Raw genomic sequence first — 17,931 nt, forward strand, 5'->3', positions numbered from 1 at the left:
TTTCCTCACATGCTCTGCAAAGGATTCCTGAAGAGATGCGTCAGGTTTACAGTCCAATAACTCAAGGTGCTGAACACCTGCTGTGAGGTAACAAGCACCTTTAGCTCCGAAACTTGCTATGATTCATCCCAATTTTTGTCAAATTTCCTTTGAAAAATGCCATTCTTCTATAAGTGCCTGTAATAAGAGCAAGAGTCTACAACAGGCATTCATCCCAGCAAAAAGAACCATTTGATTATGAGTCTTCCTTAAAAGTTTGAAAAATACAACCTATCAATGGGAGTGAAAATGAACCATGGAAATTGATTGGTTGGTTTTTGCCTTATATACAAAAACCCTCTCCCTCTCTCTGCCCCAATACTGACCAACGTTCAAAGGTTTGCGCAGAGCAGAAATCATTTATTTCCAGTAAATGAATAGCGTTAATCATAGCTAAGGACTAGCACAGCACTCAGTAGTTATTACTATGTCTTCCCATACAGAATCATAGGAAAGCAGTGCTGGAAGGGACCTCACAAGATCATCAAGTCGAGCCCCCAGCTCAAGGCAGGGTCATCCCTGACAACCATCTCAGGCAAGTGTCTGTCCAGCCTGCTCTTGAAAGCTTCCAAGGATGGAGATTCCACAACTACTCTAGGTAGCCTGTTCCAATACTTGACTTCCCTCATAGTCAAAAGTGCATCTATACACGTGCTCCGGGGTGAAGGGATGGCACTTTAATTACAGCAGCTCTGAGAGCCACTCTAAAGTGCCCACAGCATCATGTGTATTCAGCATTCTGAGTTTCAAAATGACCATGGGGTTGTTTTAAATAAAGCTCATTTGAGCATGCTAATTAGCACGCATCGGAGCAGAAATCTATGATTTGTACAGGTGCCCATCATTCCTCCTAGTTTCCAACCTAAATTTCCATGCTGTAGCTTGAGGGCATTGCTCTTAGTCCTGTCCCCTACAGCTTCAGAGATAAGTGCATTCTCCATAATCATCCTTTAGGTATTTGAAGACAGTTATCAAATTCCATGGTCTCTTCTCCAAACTAAACCATAGTTATTCAGCCTTTCCTCCAAGTCTCACCCTCCAGGCCCCTGATCATTTTTGTGGCTCTGCCAGGGACCCTTTCCTAATTGTGCAAATCCTTCTTCAAGTGTGGGGACCAGAACTGGACACAGTACTCCAAGTTAGGCCTCACCAGTGCTAAATAGAGTGAAAGAATCACTTCCCCTGATTTGAATGTGATACTTCTCCTAATATAATGCAGTATGCTATTGGCTTTTTTTTAAACAAGAGCACACTGTTGGCTCATATTTGGCTTATGGTGCACTGTAACCTCCAGGCTCTTCTCTGCAGTACTGCAGTTTAGCCATTCATTGCCAAGATTGTTTTTGTGCCTGCAATTATTCCATGCCAAGTGTGAGGCTTTGCATTTGGCCTTGTTAAGAGAACATGAAAAATTTTCTTCTTGGTTTATGAGGTCACCTGTGGCACATATCTAATGTCTCAAGAATCCATACATCTGAAAATGTTGGGAAATCCACTATGTTCCGCATATTCTAATATTTACCTGGTGTCTCCCCCTCTCCCTCCAACACCCATATTATAATTATGCCTGAGTAGACTCAAATGATTATATTGAGTACACTATACTCTTGAATAGTGTCCATATGGACACTACAGTTACAGCATATTGTCACTAATGTTAAAGATAGCAAAATATTGCCCCAAAAATAATCCATAAAACTCTGAGAAATCCTGCTAACCTTGATGTTGACTGACCACCACCACACCAACGACCACCAGACCTGACCCAGAGGGCCTGAACTTCCCTCTGCACCTCATGGACTCGGAGAGCTATTCTCAACTATGGACCACTGTACTCCACCTGGCAAGGACCCCCACAATAGGATTCCTCGTGACTTCATGGACTGAGTGACTTCCTCATTCATCTCACCCCCTCCACCATTGTGGATGTATTGTATGGGTTTGTTTGTATCTATCCTCTTTTCTCTCTCAGCATTGTGACCCCTCCCTCCCCTTCCTGCACCCCACCTCCCACCCACAGGCTTAGCTGACTAACATTGTAATTATGTAACCTAGTACCATGTAAACCAATACAGCCTGTTCCATGGTCAGGTTGTCAGCGACTAAACTAGACCCACCTGGGCTGGGCTGGATGAAGAGGATGCATGGACACCCAGCAAGACTAAAAACAAGACCTGTCAAAGGGAGGATGATCTCTCTGTGAGCCAACAGCCATCTATACCTGGAGAGAAGATAGGCACCACCAGGTCATTTTGCCCAAAGAATCCTTAATGATGCAAAGCAACTCAACTAACCTCATACCAGATTGGTCGAGGCCCAGATTTACAATGACTTCACCCAAACACAGGGCGAAGTGGAGGAGGGTTGTTACAGCATCTAAAGTGCCCCAGCGGTCGTGGCAGCCACAGGACTGACTTGACTTGAGAATTACCAAGTAATCTCAAATCACTTTGAGATTATTTGTTAGAATTTTTTAATGAATTTCTCACGTTTACATGAACTTTCCATATGCATCTGAATAATCAGCTGTACTCCCAAAAATGCTCAGATAGTAAATCTAACACTGACATGTTCAACCTTCAGGAAAAGAGAAGTTTACATTGTTCTGTGTATGTATTTGAGTTAAAAGTCCTTGTGTACACCTCCAGCCAGGATACAGGAACAATAACCGGGCTAAAACAGACATCTTAGAGAATAATAATAATACCCAATGACAGCCACCTCACAGGGCTCACATCAAAACTGTGCTGAATATTATTAATGACAAATAAATTTGAAGAAAATTCAGAAATGTGTTGAATAGTTGCCATTTTCTCAATTTTCTTTAAATTATTTGCCACCTACTTAAATTGTGAACAGAAAGATTGCTAAATTTGTCAGCTACATTGTTCTTTGCAAATTATTCACTCAGCTCTAGTAATGAAACTGCAAGTATTAATGTATCTAATATTTTTCTAAAGTATTAGTGTCCCTGTTTTGTAAACAATTTATTCATTAGGTACTTAATTCTGTATGCTTAACTAGATGGTTATGAGTAACTACCATATTAAATAAAAGTTAATATAATTAACTTTACAATAATCACAGTAAATTCTTCCCAGCAACAAGAAAAAGCAGAAGATTAACTCTTATTTTAATAGAGCCTAATTACAGTTGTATCTTGGTTTTGTTCATGCAGATATAATATATATAAGTGGCTTATATCGAGCAATACACTAGCTGAAAGTTGTTTGCCTTCATGAAATATAAATTGATGTCATGAGTTTTTGCAAAAATGAGTTACCCCAGATGTACTAATGAAAAGACTTTACACCTCACATATTACTGTACAGTATTTTTTTTCAACACTTAATTGTGGATGCAAAACCATTGTCTTATGGTCTTGAGGGATTTCTTAACCTGGCTGTAAATTATTCTGTAATTTACTACTGGACAAGTGTTACGCCTCAGCTCTGTGTTCTTGGGCAACCCTGGCACAGGATGCAGTCTGTCTGACTCACAAAGGACTCACCCCCCCTCCCTCCCCTCCTCTACCTAAACGAAACTGATTAAGATGCAGTGAGAGACACACCTAAAACTCTCCAGATAAGGGTGACAAGAGTGAACAACTGCCCTAGGTCTCATTTACAGCTGAGATGGAACCAGATGACCATTCATTTACATGAGAGATGGAAAACAGAAAGCCTGAAGCAGAGACTGCAGGGAATTCTGGGACCAGAGAAGCAGGGGAGCATTGCATGATGGGGAATCTGTGCTTCAAATGTTAATCAACCCATGTTCACACACACCCAGCTCAGCATTTATCAGACCAGTTCTAATCTGGATTTGCTAAGGAATTCTCCCCCCCCCCCCCACCCCCCCCAGACACACACACACAGCTCTAAGTTTAATAGGCATCTCTGGCTGTACATTCCCCGGTCCCACTATGGGAGGCCTATTTAAACTTGATTGACTAAAACTCGGTTGCCGGGTTAGGGAATGCTGAGGCAAGAGACCGAGTCCGAGGGGGTACGGGCAACATTTGAACAATGGTTAAGGGTTCATCACAGCATCCAGCCTGCTGGAGCCCTAATTACAGGTGTTGTCATATCTTTCCTGAGACGACTGGTGGGAGTCCTCTCCACAAAAGGTTATGAGCACCCCAATAATTGTCTTAAGTCTGTTAAAAGACTATAGTAAAATCTGGAAAAGTCATGCTGAGCTGAGGCTTGTGCACAAGTAAAAATCCAAAATCCTGATGCTGCAAGCTATCTATTGTTCCTGAAGAAACCATGAGATATCCCATCAGTATATCTGCCATCCATAGGAATTTCAAGCTGGCTCCCAAGTATTTGGGTTACTCCCTAATCTTAAGTGTTTCCTGATTATCAATCAGTTTCCTGAAATGGTCCAAACCAGATAACCCCTTGTCAATAGAAAAGACAATGATTTACACTACTGAGGGTGCTTCGAAGCAGCTGAACTGAGGGTATAAAAATCTGTAAGTGTGTGTGCTGAAAAAGAAGAGGAAGAAGCAGGAGGAAAGAAGGAGAAAAAGAAAGAAGAAAACTCCTGTGCTGACACCATCCCCTGTCGTTCTTGGGACGCTGGAAGAGCAGATCGTCTCTCTCTTCAAGGATTGTGCTACGGACTGTGCCTGTCAGCTTTGCAGCCTGAGTACCTTGGACTAGGTGAGATCCCAGCGCTCGCTCTCTCTCTCTTCTCTCCAGGCATAAACTTCTGAACCTGAACTGTATTAGTTAAGCTTGAGCTAAGTTTCCCCAAATACTTAGTGAAACCAGGGTAGTATTGTCATTGTTTGTGTTTGTTTTTCTTTTGCATGTCTATTACTACTAGTACTATTATATATTTCATATGCTTAGCAATAAATAACTTTTATAGTCAAACTGGTAGTAATTGGGTATATTTTTCCTTCTCTGCTTCTTTTTCCTCCCGTGCTCTGCAGCAACACTTCTTTTACCTATGCTAAAGATCCCTGTGAAGCCCAAATTATTGTGGGGTCTGCTCATCAAGAGGCCAAAGATTGGGACGTGCTGAGTTTGAAACACATAAGCTTGTACAGGCTGATTAACCCAGTTTGACTCAGACGTGCCCTTATGAACTGAATGCTGGCCCATGAGGGTGTCAGCTGGACACCCAGCCGGATTCAGAGCAATTCTGTTTACCTGCGTGCTTGTGTCTGACTGCATTTTATTGTTGCTCTTATGAACTGATTCTTGGCATATGAGGGTGTCAGCCTGTCCATGCTGATCAGCCCGGCCAGGTCAGGCGTGTCACATTAATTTGTGTGTGTTTGTGTGTATGACTGATTTGGTGACTGGAGGAACCCAGTCCCATTGAGATTGAGTCCTGCAAGATAGCTCCACTGGGGGTGAGGGCTTGCAGAAGGGAGAAATACAGCTCCATATAGTAACACAAGCAGCACATTGACAGAATCACCAAGACCCTAGAAACTATACCTAATAAATGAGCACACCCCAAAGTAACGGGCAAATTTGGTAACACAAGTATGATGGGATATGTAATTTATTGATAGTTATAGATTTATAATGGAACCGATAAATGTACCCACATGTTCAGAAACTAAAAGAAAAAAAAAATCATTAATTTTTCCAGCATCAACTAATCTAGAATATGTTCAATTTCAAATTTGCTTGTTTTCATTTTTAAATTGAGCTTTATTAAACTTGTGTGAAACACATTCATGATCCTGTCTCCAAGGCACTACATTATTTGGATCTACTAAAATAAAGTCACCCTCATTCTATGTCATACACATATTGATAACCTTATAGCCAAAAAGATTTCATATTAGTTTCACTGCACACTAAACAGAAGAAAGAAACAGAATAAACCACTATAAAACTCTGCTGAAGAGTTCTCATGTTGGATTTACATATAGCCAATATGGATTGAATTAAATCTCCCAGGAGCAATTCTATCTAAACTTGTAAAACAAGGCTTCACTGCCACAGACATCAAAAAGTTTGCCAACAAATCCTAATAAACTAGGACAGACAGTCAATCTTTGTCCAACACTAAGATGACCAAGAGTCACGCATTATCTACCAGCAGTGCAATCTCCCTGTTTTCTTCTATGCCAGAAATACAACATAAAAAGATTAGAAAAATAAGAGCTAACAACATCCCAGTTGTCACACACTCACTTTCCCAAGAACCTCTGTCAAAGTAGGGCATATACGACATATCGTAAAACTAGGTCAATGTCAAGAGATGGTTTCTTGAAAAAGAATCTAAAGACTACTTGAAGGAAACTCATGCCCATCTCCAGCACATATGCATTAACAGCTTTGAATTGTAATGGACAGAAAACCAATCTAATTTAGATCTTCCACACAGAGGAACTAACAGCCTGACTTCAAAATGAAGGAAAGTGTGGCATGGCTATCCAACAAGTCATTTTAAAACCACTTACAACATTACTTTTAGCCAAGCTGGATACATTTTGAAGATACTTGTGATTATGCTTTAATCTTATTACAAAGATGAGATGATAGGGGAGAAATAAGGGCAATTTTTCCCCATAGCCAAAGCTCCACTAAGAAAACAGAAAAAGAAATGAAATGTACCCATATCCCAATTCACAGCCCTGCACTTCCATTTTTGCAGATTTCAGGTAGTGGGGTTACTTAGGGTTGTGGATATCAATAAGCTGCTGTCTTTCTTACACCTTTAATAAGGGAAACTAAAAAGGACTTTGTAACTGGGAGGGAAAGGTGAAATCCCTTCACTGCTGTCAGCTGAAGGTTCTGCTTAACTGACTCAGGCTCATGCTCTTCTGCATGTTCCTGGAACTGCTGCTAAATTATAGAATTCATTCTGGATTTATCTGAGAAAAATAAGCAAGCACCTGTATTCATGAACATGCAATGAGCCTAATTGGTTGAATCCTAATTATCTTCAAAAACACTTTAGCTCATATCTAATTAAGATACTGTAGTAGAACGAGTAATTATCACATTATTGCTAGGATGACTTTCAGTAACTCACACTGGCAATAGGGCAGAAGCGGTGAAAAAATAATTATTTTAAATGTGAAAAATAGCTGCCAGAAGAAAACATACATGAATTAACACCAAACAGTGTTTTTCTTAAAGAAAAAACAGCAGCTAACACCACCACCATGTGCTTTTGATGTCAATTCTCTCAGTCCTTAGCAGAATATTACTGCAAGCACAAGGCAGTTACTCTTCTTCCAGGTCTCCTTAAGGAAGAGGAATTAAGACTCAATTTTCTATCAACATTCCCATTGATGAAAGGACTGTATAAATCTAGACCATAGGCAAATGTGGTTGTTTAAAGACTCCAGAATCTAAAGCCTTTCCCCTTCATTTCATTCTATTTATAAAGTCTCAAGGCAAAACAAGTTTCTGCTGTGGAAGGCTACTTGCAGCATAAAAGTTCAATACAAAAAGGAGCCAAATGATATGATCCAATGGGTACTAAAGGGAACTTTCATATCTTGAGGATACAACCATGCTTTATAAAAAATAATAGGTGTGAGGAAAGGGGAAACAGTTGCACGTGTGTTTCCATGAAGTATCATTTGCAGGCCTTGTATTCAAACCATTCAATGCCAGTTAAACAACCTTTTTTAGGACTATCTCACACACTGCAAAATTCAATAAGCTTCCTTTCTCTCAAAGCAAAAGAAGAATCGAAGTGGGCAGCAGCATGTTTATGCTGATTAGAAGCGACAATATTTAATGGCAGGAGTCCACAGACATCGAAGTCTAGCTATGATGGCTTACACCAGCTTTGTATTTGGCCAAATACAAAGAACATCAGCTAAATGCAAAGAGGTGCTTAGTACATAAAACTTCATTACTCAGTGGGAGCTGCAGGAGCCAAGTTCTTCCCAGAATGTGGTTCTACTTCTGGTTTTCATCATTGCAAATATTCTTAAAGGTTCCTGTGATTCTGGTGCTACTGCTTTAGACTTTCTATATAGTTCAGTAATAGTATTCCTAAAACAAGAAATGTAACAAGACCTAATACATTATTATAAAATGCTCCTTGCACAATAAAAGGTACCACTTATGTTGATTTCTAGTCCTATTCTGTTTTGATGCATCTCAAGGTAGGGTTTTGTTGTTACTGGCTTTCTCTTTTGTTTGCTGGGTTTTTTTTATGTTAGCTCTACACTGTGCTAATTCTTTCAAGAATGTTTACACAATAACCTCTTGCATTTCTTTTCTTGTCAGTACACAGCATAAAGCTCCCACTCAATATCTGTCAGTATGGTTCATCACTCATATTTCTTATGGTGATATTGCTCTGCATAAAACTGCATTTTCATTTACTGCCAGAGTCACCTACAAGATACAAGTTACTCTTTAGCTTGGTCAGTAATCGTTGGACTGCAATCCCCAATCCTCCATGTTGTTGGAGCACTCCAAATTTGTTTAAAAGATATTATTTTTATAATCCTGTGAGTCTTTCTTCAATCAAAATAGGAGGCTTCTTTGTTACATAGAACTGATTTTAAACTACCTCATGTGTAAATAGGTGCTTTTTTCTGATTTTCAGGAATCTAAAAAATAACATTGTCAATTAATATGCTTAACTGACATTCTGCTCATTTCCATCTTCATTTCCCTTAAGATGTATATCCTCTAGATGTTATGCTTTATCTTAGTGATTGCACTATGTTTCTACAATCTTTACACCTTCATGGTATTTTAGGATGTTAGGCGCTGGAAGGGACCTTATAGATCAGTCATCTGATCCACCAGGAGGAACTTAAGCATGCTAACTTAACTGATTTAGGCAGTCTTGCTTCCTCATCATAGAAAGACAAAACCAAATTCCCTTAATCCTTAAGTATATTTCTCTTTCAGTATTTTGGATTGCTGAACAATTTGAAAGTGATTATTTTTTCATTTTTTTCAAACAGTCTTGCATTAATGCAAGAGATCCCAGCTGGTTAGAAGGTTTATTTCCCTAGCTTGTTTCTTAGGTTGGGTAATCAAAATTATGTAGTATTTAGAGGAATGAACTATTTTACAAATATCATTAGACTTGGCATTATATTCTTTACAGACTGTAAACCCCAACTTTACTATAAGAACTGGATTTAAAACTTCTATGCCCTTTATGGAAAAATTTATGGAAAACTTTAAGGAAATAAACAAATTGGGAGAGAGAATCCTATTCCAAAAAAAATGATGAATACCGTATTTACTTGATTTGAAACCCCTTGCTTTACAATTGAGTATGAGGCAGCAGGAAGAAGGCAGTTGCTGTGGCTCTGGTCCTGAATGCCTCTGCGTGCCCACCACTCCACCCCCACAGCCTCTGCTGCCCCCAGTCTGCCCCTTGCACCACTTCTCCCCCTCTGCTGCACTTTTTACCTTTGCTCCTCACTGGCAGGCTCCATCCTCACTGCCGCTTGGAGCATGGAAAATGGAGCACATGCTCTGGCCCAGCCCTGTAGCAGCAGTGCCAGCTCCATGCCTCTCTATGGGTCAGGGCAGAGCCATGCTCAGTGCCCCAGGCTGCAGGAAGGACAAAGGCTGCTGGTGCAGAGCAAAGATAAGGTGAGGTTGGAAGGGCAGGCGAGGAGTAGAGCCTTTTGGGGGGAGATGGAAAAGAAGTGGGGGGCAGGGACCCAAGGCTGCAGGCAGAGCAGAAGCAGCATGCAGTAGGTAGAAAGGAAGACAGAGAAAGGAGGATGGGGGGCTGAGGCTGTGGGGTGCCAGCATAATGAGGGGGTTGGGGGAGGAGACAGGAAGCAGGGGCAAGCTGCCTGCCCCCTACCACCTGCCCCCTACTGCTCCCTCCACTGTCTGCCCCCTTCCTTCCCCATTAATGCCACTCCTACTGCCTTCCCTACCTTTCTACTGCTCATCTACAGCCACTCCCCATTGTCTGCCCTATTACTTTCCCCCCACTGTCTGCAGTTGGGGGGGGGGGGGGAAGGAGGGAGCAGTATTTAAGATGATCCATCAAAAATTAGATTCCATACATGGGAAATTATCATTAATTTATCATTTTTCTGTGTCTAAAATCTAATTACTGTAGGGTCATCAGAAATTCAGGGTCACTTTGTATTCAGGTAAACACAGGAGTTCAGTCTTCTGCAATCAGACAGCTACATAATAAACACTTGTCCATACGCATCCACTAGAACATCTACTCTGGCCTTGTTCCCCATTACAGCGATGTAACATCTCCCAAATTTAGCATAATTAGTACAAAAAAAGAAAAAGAAACTATAATATGGCACAAGAAGACAGCGGAAGAAATAAGGGTGCCCCCAGTGATGAGATAAAATACACCCAGATAATCACAGGATGTGTGAAGAAAGGAAGCTAAACCAAACCAAACCAAACATTAAAGGCCCTTGCTAAACTGACTTGAAGGAAAATTCCTTCTCGACTCCAAATCTGGTGATCTGTTTAAGCCTAAGCATATAAACAAAACTCACCAGCCAGTGCATCCCAGCCGCTCTCTAGTTAGGGCAATATCCAATGCTTCAAAGGCACATAGGAGATAGCAGGGGTGGGGAAAGAAGTCAAGGAACACAGTACAGGAGCTGTAGGAGTGCATTCCTTCTCGCCTCTGCAGGCAACCAGCAGAAGCCACAAGACACAATATTAAAACAATACAGTATGCAGTAGCATGACTGGGGTAGAGGGGCAGGCAATTAGGGCAGAATCCCCAAGCACCAACTTTTAGGAGTGGCAGCTGTAGCTGACTGCACTGCCACTTTCAGGAACACAGCAGCGAGTGCTGCCCCCAGATGCTATACCTTTGGCAGTATGATACGCTGCAACAAGTAGTAGGAATATCCAAGAGACAGAAAAATGAGCAAATGATGAAAACCTAATCCAGAAAGGTCTGTCACAACTACCCAGCCAACAGCCTTCCTTGCTTGCACACATGTACCATACAATTGCCTGTAATCAAAAGCATGCCCTCAAAATTCAGAAAACTCACTTCAAGACCTCCAGGAGAATACAAGCCTACCATTTCAGTGCATATCTGCACTTACACTTGATCTACCACTTGTTCCAGAAAACAATATCTCATCCTTAAGATCAATTTTGCTAGCTTTGATATCTGTCTCCATATCTTGAGTTCAGAGGGGCATAAAGGGTGGCCTTCAACACAAATCCAAAGGAAGGCTTGAGCTCTTACATCTCAAAGCAAATATTGCAATAAAGACAGACTTTAGCATTGGTTAACAGTGGTTTTGATAGTATCATAGTGCTCCCTGTTCAGAAAACATGATTGGTAAATGACATTCTTGTAACCACATCTTACTTATTTGGTAGAGTCTACTAAAGTTAATACAGTACTTCAAAAGGGGTTCCATATACCAGATGTATTCCATGAATACAAGTCCATGAATAATACCGTTTCACCCTAATACAGAAGAGCTCCAAAAAATATCCTTTCCCTCTCACCATGCCCTTTTTTTAATTAATTTTCACGCTAAAGGCAACACAGCATGGACCAACATGTCCTTGGTGCAACAGTTTCCACAATGGAATTATACTAGGGATAAATAAAATTCAGTGCTATTAAATGTATCAATGGCTAACCAAAAAGTCCCTTCCTTATGTAAATACAAAACTTTAAGCCAGGCTCCACATACATCATTAGGAGAGTGTTCACATTTAAAGAATGGTGCTCAACTTGTCAAAATAAAATTCGGCACTGAAACATGAAGTTCCACAACATAACAAGTAATGCTTGTAATTTTCTCATGAAAAAATGCAAGAAAGGAAGATAGAAAACATATTTTTCCAGTGATGAAGACAGACCAACCATGTAAAATTGTATGTCTGGCATTGATATCATCTCAAATGATACATTTAAACCATGCTAAGGTCAAACTCTCTCTTGTTTTGTGACACTGAGTTGTTCTTTCTGGATGCACCTGAGGGAATTAGATGATGCATCCATTTCATCCAGTACATATATTCAGCTTTGTCTTTGATATATGAACTGCACTCCTCCTCCTCTCAGCTTTCAGACACCTTCTTCATTACATCAACTACATCATGTAAAATAAGGTGACAAATGCACTTGCATCTAATATCTTTCCCCATTTTCATCTAAGCCTTTCAGGTCTTTTCTTCTCAGTCTCATTTTATCCATTATTAGCCCTTACTGCTATCTTAAATTATGTTTTAACTTCATCCAAGCTATCTATTTCTACTCACTTTCATCCATCCTCTTTGCTGTAAAAAACTTTCCATTTGGTAAGGAGTAAAAGTATGCAAAAAGGTTGGATTATCTAACACAATTATGGATCAAATTCATTCCTGGGGTTAAGACTGAAGGTCAAGGAGCTACTACAGAAATTTAAGCTTTAAATTTTAGACTATTCTTTTGAAGATTGTGCTAAATAACTTTTTTATTTTTACAGCACTTTCCATCTTCTGAATTTCACCCACTATGGAATGTAACTGTCATCTTAATAATCCAAGACAAATATTACATCAATTTCAGTTTGCATCAATAAATCTTTGTCTTGTGAACTTACAACACCTCATAAACTAATACTGAGGCAGGATGGTCCTCAATTAGATGATCATTTTACATGAAACCTGAAGGAAATACAGAAAATGGTGGTGGTTTAGTATACTTTTTTCTTTTAGTTCATCCACTACTCAAGCATGGTACAAAGGAACATGTTATCGTTAGAGTAATCTTTTGGACAAATCACAGAACCCATGGCAAATTTCATAAGAGAAAGTTTATTAGCCCCAGTATCCTGGACAATATCTAGCTAGAGCAACTACCTTCTGCATATATAAATCACCCCTACAGTTACTGGTTTTGGTCACCTATTTCGCTATGAGTCCAATCCAAAGCACAAATTCAAAAGGAAGCTCTGACATGAACTATTGCATAGTTTTTCACCCAAAAGCTTGCTAAGAACATTTTTGCAACTACTCAGTTGGTCTAATAAAAGATATCACATCTACTCAAAGAACCTTGCCTGAACAGATATTAAATATTTAGCTTTGCAGGAGAGAAGGAGACTCCTGATTACAGTTGCAGTGCTCTGGGATTCTTTGGGATGGAACATAATGTATTGAATTTGGTACCTTATTTTACAAATAATTAAATGTTAAATAATTTTTTGCAAGGTTTAAGAATCAGTTATTAAAATAGGACAAAACAGCTGTGCCCAATTCTTGTTCTACTACACTAAACACAACTGCCTTTTAGAATTTCATTTAATTCCAGCCAACTATGTAATAGAAAAAAAAAAGACTGCATAATCAATGTACCAAGTTTGTTTCCATGAGGGTGGTTTGTAATAAAACTTTATTCATTTTGAATCCTTCGAGCTGTTCATGTAATTAAATAGGTTACCAACCATCCTATCCGCTTCAGAAAATTTTACATGATTGTCTGAAGTTATATCTGTTAAAAATTAATTAAACAAGCTGAAGTGTCATGGAATTGACTAACTATCACCTAATAGATTTTAAATTCAATATGCAATTAATTAATCATGCAATTTCCCAGCAGAAAATATACATTATACTAATTACAATAGATCAAATATAATTTTCAACTATTTTTGACTATTTTTCTCTATCTGCTTTAGGTATATATTGTTTTTGTCATTCTTCAGATACAAAAGAAAGCATGGAATTTTATAAGGAATAAAAAATATACAACAAAATAAAAAATTTCCTCTAGAATTCTGATGTTAAAACCATTTGGCTTCCACATTGTCTTAGAGACAAAAAAGAGTGACCCTGCCATTAGTTAGCAATGTGGGCATCTCTTATTTATGAAGATAAAGGGACCAAGCCAAAACCCATTAAAACAAATTGTGTCCAATTATGAATGAGATAAAAACTTTGCTTCTTTAATGCATTTTTCATAAAAGTGGAGCATATTTCAACAAAGAACATTCTCTATGTCCACAGAAGTTCATGAAATTATATTTCTCCATATGAGCAAGGAGAGGATAAGGCACAGAATGAGCCCAGCTTCATTGGAAATCTAGGAATTAAGATGTCTTCCTGCTTCAGAGCACTAAATCTTAAGCATCCTGATTTTAGAGAGTAGTCTTATGCCCAAATGTAATTCAGAGGCGTTAATTTAGAAGCATAAATGTCATCATTGTAGAGGGCGCTTAACTGTTGCTTCTTTACTCCCTACATTGGGAAGATGGATATGAGTGCTACAAGACCCATATCTAGCAGAAAGTTCCACGCTGGGAAAGATTCACTGCTGGCATTTTTTTACACCACATTCCAGCCCCTTTGTACCTCCCGAGCAGTGTAAAATAAGAATTACAGGCAAGCCCCACTTAGTGCTCTAAAATTAGTTCCTGAAAAACTGAATGTTAAGTGAAATGAGGTCACTAGGCTATTTCAGGCCTTCATTCCCTTGTTTTGTTCTAGACCTGGCTTCTGGGCTCCAGCCCCAAGCTCTGCCTTATCTGGACTCCAGATCCTGCAGCCCCCGTTCTCTGCCTCTCCTGGGCTCTGGGTGCTCTGGCTATGCCTTGACCCTGTGCCTAGCAGGCCTCAAAGTAATCACATGCCCCTAGGGCACTAATGGGATCTGAAAAGCCACCCCTCATAGTCCTACCCAAATCAGTGCAACTCAGACAAAAGGACCTAAGCCCTCCGGCTTCAACCAAACTCCCAGCCAAGCTGCTGTATGCCCAGCTTCCCCTTGTCCTATTCTGTCCCCACTGCAGTAAGCTTAACATTTTTTCAATACTGCTAGAGGCGTTGTGACTTTTGTGGAAGTATTCAGTCACTTCACTATTTTCTCCATTTGTTCCTTTATGTTCCTTTTAGTTATCTTCCCTGAGTAAGTCTCTTAAAGTAGAGATTGACTACTTTAGCTTCACCTGCTTGGTCCTGTATCATCCTGAATGTCAACAGTCAAGGACCTTTAATGGCAGTCATTATACATACAAAAATGTGTAATCCGTTCAAATGAAGTAGTAATAAGAAAGTCAGAATAGCCCTAAGATTGTAATGGTAAAATGTAGCAGTCATAAAACTTAGTTTCCCACCTATGGCCAGGGATATAACACCCGCCATTAGCTACTGATCTGTTTCTGACAGTGCTAGAAAAACAAAAGTGGATATGCTTTTAGTTTTTTCAGTGATCCCGGACTGCTGCCAGAAAACAAGACCAACATACTTGACATTTGTTAGAAAGTGGTGCACTTGAGGAGCAGGAGCAATTGAGCAGGGCTTGTCTCTCGGCAGCAGTTTGAGAATCACACAGAAAGTAGTAGACCTACCAGTATTCCTTTCACTCTAGCAGACTATTCAAAGGCAGACTCATTTTTCAGCAGCCTTGTTATTTTCAAAACAGGAATCTCTCTAATGTTTTCTACAAAGCAAACATTGTACTTCTTTAGAATAATTTAGAAATACAGGTCAAGACTGAATCAGAAAATCAATTTTAGATTGACTAGAGTCTCTGTGAAATACATCACTTCATTGCAACAGATAAAATTTTACCTTCTTTTTCTTTTTAAAAATATAATGCAGAGCACCACTCATTGTATGTGCAAATACATGTGAACAAAGTAGAATAATGCTATAGGTACGTAATGGCTGCAAGCTGAGTGGGTGCACTGTGCTTTAGAACCTTGCAGAAAGGGTAGCAAGAACCTTGCAGAGGGTACAGTAGCTTTTCCAGGCAGGAAAGTATGCTGTGCACTGTGGAAACTTTTTATTGGACTGTTTAAACTGAGACCAGAGCCCCCCTGCAAATTGAGGGCTCTAATTAGCTGTCAGTGCACCATAAAAAGGCAGAGAGAGAAGAGGGAAAAGAGAAGAGGAGGATCTGTCTCCAACCTGGAGAGAAGGGCAGAGATGCAGCCCCCCACTAAGGAAAAGGGAGCTGAAACTTGTTCAGGGAGCAGACACCAAGATGGGAAACAGCCTGTGTTGCCCCATGAGGAGCTGATTCCCCACTGGGTGTGGAGCTGTGCAACCAGGGACACAAGTGCCCAGGAGATGTGGGGAAGCAGCTGGGCAGCAAAGCAGTAGGCTGGCTGGGAGAAGCTGCTGGGTTAGAGACCTGAGGAGGGATGCCCCTGTTTGAGCTAGGAAAGCTCAAGCTGCCAGGTTGGGGACCTATGGAGGGAAGCCCCTGTTTGAGCTGGGAAGGCTGGGGCTGCAGGAACAGAGACTTGCTGAGGAAAATCCCCTGTCTGCAGGTAGAAGTGCTGGGATGGGGAGACAGGACTAAGAGGGAGTGGGCTGAAAGGTCATAAACCGCATGGGGATGTGAGGGGACACCTAATCCCATTATGTTTGCAGAAGGTGCATTTCAGAAAGAACAAAAGAGGGCCTATCGCCTGCCACAGTTGACTGGAGGCTCGTCTTGCAGTGTCCAGGAAGGACCAAGGGAGTTCAGTGTCCCCGGAGCAACAAGAACCTCTGCCATCTAGTGGCGGATCATAACTATGGCTGTGTTGCCATTTCTTGTACGGGGAGTGGATTTTGACCAGATGGGAAAATACTTTAAAGGGTTATAACCAGATGAAGGTAATCACTGAAGGTGTTTGACACCAGTAAGACCACCCTAGGTGTTGGAATTATTCACCTAATGTTGCAGTTGTAAATTTTATTCAAATTGTTAGTTTTATTATTATTATTATTATATTTTTCTTCTTTTGCTTAATCATTTCTTTTCTGTATATATAGCTGTACATAATAAAGAAATCAATGTGTTCACTGGGTTCAGAGTAAATTCCTGGGCACTGAGGGTGAGGGACATACCTCTCCACGGGACACTCAGTCAGCATATCTGCCTGAAGTGATTCCCAGGGCTACTGGTACCCTGGAGGATCCAAAATCTGGCGCACCACCCAGCCTAGTGCGCTGGCACAGGTTATAGGTAGAATTTTATACAATATCTTACAAGGCTATCAGTGCTTTAATTAAACAATAAACTATAACACAGAAGAAACAAAGGCAATACACACTTTCCACATATGGCCTGGTTGCTTTACTGTTCTAAGGAAGCCATTATTATTGTACGTAAATAAATAAATACAGAGTAGTCTACAAAGAAAATGACAGAAACCAGTCTTATTTTCATTCAATATAAATAGGAAATATACTTATTTTTCTGTGTAGTAGAAGCCATTGCTGCTAAGAAATATTGCAGATTCATGAAGTGTATCTAGTCAAAATGAAAGATTAGTACACTGTCCATATATTAGCTACAGGGAAAAAAACATTGCATGAACTTGTAACCAGACAGTAGCTTATGTAGCCTTCTGCTGATGGACAAAGAGGTTCACTTCCAGTACAAATAGGCAATGTGATCTTTGTTCTGCCAGTTGCTCATAAATTCAAGATAAATATGAAGCACTGTATAGCAGATGCTCCATTTATCCATTGCCTTGGATTGCTTTGTGTCCTGTACAAGAACAATTTCACATTGGTATGCCCACCTGTTTGAATTTAAATTAAACACGTTATTTATCCTAAAAATTAAATCTGCCATCGACTTACAGGCACAGGCAGGTACCAGCTGAAGTGTCTACAGGATGGCAAAGTTGCAGCAACACAGAAGGATGGAGAGGGAGAGGAATCTGTGTAGCATGTGGCCCCTTGCAGCTCAGAAGTTGGACAGCCTTAATTTATGGCATACAAGTTCTAAGTCAGGGCCCTCAGAGAAGTCTAGCATGGTGAATAAATATAGGCAAGGGTTTTATTTTATGCCTCTATTTTTTACAATAAAACTGATCCCAACATAAAGGGGTGATTCTGTCCTTATACAAAATGTATTTGGTCTTATGTTTGGGACAGGGACATGGCTAGGGACAAACATTACATATAAACCAGTTTAAGTGACCAGAAACTGGTTTAAATCTGTAACAGAATAGATGTTCAGTGCACATAAACCAAT

This window comes from Alligator mississippiensis, chromosome 6, assembly GCF_030867095.1.
Source record: "Alligator mississippiensis isolate rAllMis1 chromosome 6, rAllMis1, whole genome shotgun sequence".
NCBI classification, from domain to species: Eukaryota; Metazoa; Chordata; order Crocodylia; family Alligatoridae; genus Alligator; species Alligator mississippiensis.